Source organism: Oryzias melastigma, linkage group LG19, assembly GCF_002922805.2.
Source record: "Oryzias melastigma strain HK-1 linkage group LG19, ASM292280v2, whole genome shotgun sequence".
Classification (NCBI taxonomy): Eukaryota; Metazoa; Chordata; class Actinopteri; order Beloniformes; family Adrianichthyidae; genus Oryzias; species Oryzias melastigma.
The window spans coordinates 4001571-4008053 of NC_050530.1; the positions used below are offsets into that span (position 1 = coordinate 4001571).

Genomic DNA, 6483 nt, shown 5'->3' on the forward strand with positions numbered 1-6483 from the left:
TTCTTATTAATTATTAGCTATAATAAAAAAAAAAACCTGTGTTGTTTTTAAGACATATTTTCTGCAGGAACAACAAGACGCTGTTGGCGGGGAAGTTAGCCGAGCTAATTCCCCAGCATGCCTTTGTTTACGCTCGCTCCTGCTAGCGACAGGCACCTCACAAACCCAAGCTAACATTAGCATAGCACAAAAACGACGAGCAATATGTGAGCTATCCAGCTGCACAGTTTAGAGCCAGATGGTAGAAAATCAGGACTTGCATGGATCCATTTGTCTACAAGTATGTGGTTTAAATTTGAGCGGAGAAATGGGGTTGATGAGTAATAAACTCGAGCTTTTTCGAACATCTGGTTTTCATCTGCCCCTAATTCAGTGTGATTTGATAAAAATAATAGTCAGGAATGGAGTTTAAATCTTTAATTAATTTATAACTGTCCTCCATTATGAGAAAAAGGCTACAAAAACGTGTTAAAATAACCCAAAACATGGATTTAAAGGTTAAGAGAATATTGAAAATGAAAAAATTAATGTCAAAAATTGTTCATGAATTATTTATCAAATCTTTTAATCTCTTTTAAAAGCATTTCCAGAGTTATTTTAATTATGGTTCTGTTTTTAGTCAAAAAACTTGTTTTGTATGACAGTTTCTGCAGAACGGCAGGAGATTATTAAAATTCCTCCTATAATTTGTGGGTGGAGCCACCTGTACAGGTAAACCTGAACAGGTCCATGTGTCAAAGGCCTCAGACATTTAAAGGGTTGAGAATATTTGATATTTAGTTTAGCATTTTAGCATATTTTGTATTTTTTCATGTGTATAAAGAAGCAGGAAATTTGATAAAGTTGATGCAAACATATATATTTTAAAATAAATAACAAGGAGGAAAATCTGATCATTTCAGTTCCGATTTTTTTCAAATATTTTTGTTTTTATTTATAAAAATACGCTTTAATAAACTCAACACGAATGTTCTAACTTTGATCATAAATCTCGACTCATTTTTGAGGTTTTGCTCTTCATCTCACTGTTATGTTGGAATTATATTTCGTTAACTAGAGCAGAAAAATGTGTCTTGTATTTACTTGCAGTTTAAATACAGAAATTGTACGCAAAGTGGATTGCAAAAACAAAAGTAATTTAGCTTCTTGTTAAACAGTATGGTGTAATTGATGTTTTTTTTCTTTACTTCCCACAAAAAATCTTTTATTTTTATACAAATAGTAATAAAAAAAAGACACCAGACAGAAAAGCAGAACAAACTCATTTTAATTCTAAGTTATTGGAGCAAACCAGTCATAAATTGACAATCATTTGTTTAAAGTATTTTGTTTATTCATGACATTTTTTATTTCTCTATATTTGTTTTTCCAAAATAACTTTTGGGTTTTCTCCATAAAATGTTGATTTTTTTTTTCCTCTCTGCTCTACTGAGCACAAAAGACCACTCAAGCAGGCCAGATTGAATTTTCATTAACTGAAGCTGTTATTAGAAACATAGCATTTGTGTGTTCTGTTTGTATGTCCTCTCAAAACATAATAAAACTGTTTTTATTTCTTTTAGCAAAACATGATTTAACTATAAGGAATGGGGATGTCATGCAATGCTCACACCGACTGTAAAACAGCCAAAATGTGGTCATTATTACTCAACTATACAAAATAAAAAATATATATCTGAATATAAACTAAAAATTGTGTAAACAGCAAAGTGGACAAAAGGGAGAACAAAATATTTAGAATTATTGCTACAGATTGTAGTTTACATTTTACATTGCTGACATAGAGAATCCTGGTTTGTTACTAATTTTCTATTTTTATTTTTATTTAACCAGGATAAAATCCCATTGAGATCCAATGATCTGTTTTTCAAGGGAGTCCTGGTCAAGAGGGAAAAATTACCCACAACAGAGACAGGTCATAGAATTAAAATACGCTAAAAATAAATAAATATGATCAAATAAAACAGTAATTTTGTGAGGTGTTTTGCATTAAATAATGAACAACAGGAATGTTTTTTTTTCAAAATATAAAAAATATTATTTCTAATGATTTTGGTGCAGTTTTATTTTACGAATACAAAGGCTTAGATGATCTCAAACTATGGTTTATCTAGTTTTTTCTTTAGGTATAAATCTTTGTTTCCTAGGAAACGAGTGCCAAATTTGACCTTTTTATGGTATCTCTAAAAAAGCTTAACAATACATTTAAAAAAAAATTGACAGTAAACAGTCATACAATTCTGTTCCAAATCATAGTTAATTAGTTAATTGAATGGTCCGCTGTGGTAATAATCAATTATTTTCCTTCTCTTTAACCTGTTAAAAGCCGATACATCAGAAATCGCAATATTTTTTTTTTCTCTTTTTTTCCCTTTTTTTTGTTTTTAAACTCTTTCATAAAATCCACAAAACCCTGCAATATATATATTTTTATGATATATAGATCAGTGTAACCGTAGGAGAAATATCATCAAGGGTGTCGCAACCATTGTGCACTCTCAACTGTCTGTATGTTACAGGATTTACTTCATATTTTTAAATGTGTTTTTGCTTACAAGTTTGTGCAGATTATAGTCATCCAGGCACAGAGTTCAATTTGATTATATTTTCCGTTAGTGGGGTGCCTTGTGATTTTTACCAATAAAAAAGTGTGGTTTAAAAAAGGGTGAAAAACACTGATATAGATGGAAACAATTATGATGATTTGGTAAGTTTTTGCTCACAATAGTTGAACATGCATAAATATTGACATGAGTGTTTAAGAAAAAAGCAGCTTATTTACCCACTGTCTTTAACTTGATCTACACGTTTTAAACATGGTATAACCGTATTGTAAAGAATTAATTACAAACTATTTATTTATTTAAGTAGTCTTTAAAAAAAAAAGATCAGTAGATGAGTTATTCTCCCCATAAAGCTTTGAAAATTGGCAAAACTTCGACTGCCAAAAGTGTTTTTGAGATTTCATGGAGGCAGCCATTTTGAAATGAGCAGGAAAAGATGTTCTACTGCCCCTAGTGGGATGATGATGAACTACAGGGAAGAAAACATGAACCACGTTATATACAGTGGATTTTTATGGAAATGTATGTGTTAAATATTATGCAAATGGTAACATAAGGCTTGCTAAATTATTTTCTGTTATTTCACTGACTTTTTTGGTCGTGTTATTTTTTTTGCATTAAATGTTAAAATGCAAAAAAAAAAGCAAGAACAGAAAGAAAAAACATAAATATAATCCTTTCGTCTGTTAGGTTATATATCAAACCACAAATAAATAAATCTCTTGAAGCCAAAGTAATTTTGTATTTATGATGATTAATGTTTCAGAACTAACAAAGAAATTACGTTTTTCACCTGCTTTGTTTAGTTTTAGTTTTGGTTTTATTTTAGTATTAGTTCCAATTCTGTTTTGATCTTGTATTTTTTAGTTTTGTTTTAGTGGCTTTTTTTGTCGTCCGTCCTTGTTTGGCGCCAAAAGTCGTACAGTTAGTGGTAGAACTGGGATAATTTATTTTTATTTACACGTTGCTTTTTCATTTTGTATAAAAGTAGTATTTCCCTAAAATGTCCAAATTTGATCACAAATTATCTCTTTTTCTTCCTTATTTTTGGATAAAATCATGTTGTTTCAGAGCGCCTCAGTAAATATGATGCATTTATATAAAATATTAAAATCATTTTATGTAGATTAATTTGTCAGTTTATATCTGTAGGATTTTTTACAGACATTCTATATTTGATTTTTATCTATTTTTCTTCAGCAAAGATTTAAAATATATATATATATCCAAAGATGATGCATGGTCAGAAAGACTTGTCACTACGTCGATAAACACTTCTGCAGCCTATACTTGACTGGCTTGTTTGCAACCTTATAAATATCCAGCATTTGTCTTGCAAAGAATCTCCCAGTCAACTTTGCTCAATGTATATTTATCAACGGACGGGCCGACGTGAGCAAGACGAACGACTTGAAGAGCAGCCCTGAAACCGTCTCTTAGTCATCTTTGTTAGTCATCGTCTTCCTTTATATTCTCTTCCTTCCACCCACTCTGCTACTCCTCAAGAGCACAATACCTTTCACTTTTTATTCTTAACTTGGAGTAAACAGATTTACACAGAGAAACTTGAGGCATAAATAGAAAAAAACAATGAAATCGCATAATTTATGTCTCTTAGTTTGAAACTTAGAAGTTTAAATCCCAACAGAAAACGATTCAAAATCTAGAAACTTTAAGCACAGTTTGTTAGGATTTAATATTATTTACTTTTTATTGGCTAAAAGCTGGAAAAAAATACTTTTAAATGTACTGCAGGATAAAGCTTTTCTTTCTGAAGAAGTTTCTTGTTTTTATTTAACGCCAGACCGGTCTCTGTTTGTCTTTATTCCTCGATACTCTTGCAGAAACTCTCTTTGATTTATTTTGGTTTTATTTACCTCTGCAGATTTCTGCGGATTTTCTTTAATGAGAGTTTATAGATTTTCTTTATCAGTCTTTCTCCAGAGTGTAAAAGTTTGGTGGATAGTTGCAATTTCTACAACTTCTCTAACATTTACATCCATCCATATTTTATTCAGACGGTTAATTTTTTTTTTATCGCTAGAAATGTCGAGTGGTGTCAGTATTTTTTCATCAGAAGGCCCCATCTTGTTCTTCCCCGTCACTGGCTGGACAACACTGTCAACCTCTTTCTCTGACTTATCATACATAGACTCATATGTCCAAGGAAACTGTAGCTTTAACTGAAAAATCTCTGATAGTTTGTTTTTATAGTAAATTATTTTGAATTACTTAAATTATTAACTTTACCGTAAATTAAAAAGCCCTTTTGTTTCTCCATTGTTTCCGATGGGACTATTTAGTCCGACGAAGGTCACGTTTGTTTGCTTAAGGCCATCCCAGATGGTTGATGACAGATGCTCACACTTGCTGTTGCCCTTGGCTGGAGTACAGTCTACAGACTAAAAAAATAAAAAGTCACAAACTTCTAATAGAAGAGTTTTATTTTACTGTCATATTCTTTGTTCTTGGTTTAACTATTTTTTTTTATTAAGGTCACTTGTATATTGGCATCAAATTTTAACTCTTTTCACATTAACACAACTTACTTACGACACAGATTTGTTGCTGTTCTCCTATTACTACTGCTTTCACTTTATTGTACAAAACAATTCTTTTCCATCCGTTTCTGAGTCCGCAGATGCATTTCCATAAATGATTCGATTCACAAGAGCCTAAATCGATTCGATTACGATTTTTTCCAAATCTTTCAATTCTTTAATTAAATTCAATTTTAAGTTTATACATATTTTTTTAAACACATTAAAAATCTATTATTTAATTTGAATATATTTATATTAATCTGATACAGTTCACATATTGTAAAATTCATTAGTAAAATAATGAGATTGTTAATATCAAACAGTGTTACAAAAATGTAAACTGCTTCTTCTCCTGGAGGACGTCTCAGTCTGGCCACTAGGTGGCGATCGCGCTATAGAAGTACACTTAATCCAAGAAGAAGACAACAGTATGAGGGGGAAAACGAAGTTTTAGATCACAAATAGTTACTTTAAAATTATTTCCTTGAAAGAAAATTAATACCGGTAAGTAAATAAAGATGTTCATTTAGTCAGCAATGTATTTGTTCGGTCATCCGAACGTTAGCATTAGCCGTCCTATGGGAAATTCCATTGAACGTTAGCACCAAGCTAGCGGACTTTAGCTTTATGTGCTAAATCGATTTGTATCTTTTGTGAATCGATTATTGATCTATTAAGCTTAAATTGATTCTAATCATTTTCTTTTCAACCCAGCCCTAGTCCGTACCGCTCAATAGAAACGAGGCATAAAAGGAGGGGCCTCTGGTTAGGCAAAGATGGCGCCAGAAACAATCTCTATAGCCATAAGCAAAAATTTCGGAACTTTAGGAAACCCTTTCAAAAATGATATTTTTGAAACTTTTCAGAACTATCAGCTTTTGAATGTGAATAAACTGTAATAGTGTACAGTTTAGTGTGCAAGATGAGCTTTAAATGGGACAGAGAATGTTCATCGTTTTATTTCTTTCAAGTCAATATTAACAAATGTTCAAATTTTTATAACTACACCCATTTACCTCCGGAGATAAGGCCAGTGTCACAGAGAAAAAAAAAGAGTACAACAGAGTATTAGGGCCACTTTATAAAGAAAAAAATATTTTTTTACGACTTTAAATCTTGTAAATTTACGAGAAAAATTCGTAACTGCTAAATTATGAGAATAAAGTCGTATATTTATGACTTGAAAAGTCATAGGCTAAATTTAAGACTTTTAATCTTGCAAATTTACGAGAAAAAAACTTTGAAATCTACGAGATTTAAAGTCGTAAATTAATGAGAAAATAAAAGTTGTCTGTTTATCAGTCGTGCTTGAAGATGAAAGATGTGGAGTATCTTGTGAAGATATATTTCCAGATCGGTGTTAAAAACAAAGAAAT

The 6483-nt window shown here is 31.1% G+C and overlaps 1 protein-coding gene across 2 annotated transcripts in view; it reads left to right on the forward strand.

The window, feature by feature from the left end:
• Positions 1–6483, forward strand: part of LOC112153950 (zinc finger protein 385C) — a 71428-nt gene that overhangs the window by 10888 nt on the left and 54057 nt on the right. Inside the window, exon 1 of one of the 2 annotated variants that reach the window (XM_024284436.2) lies at positions 5591–5611. The exons of the other annotated variant lie outside the window; for it this stretch is intronic. The gene's annotated coding sequence lies outside the window, so the exon portion shown is untranslated. Of the gene's footprint in view, positions 1–5590; positions 5612–6483 lie in introns of those variants that run through there. 2 annotated transcript variants of the gene reach the window in all.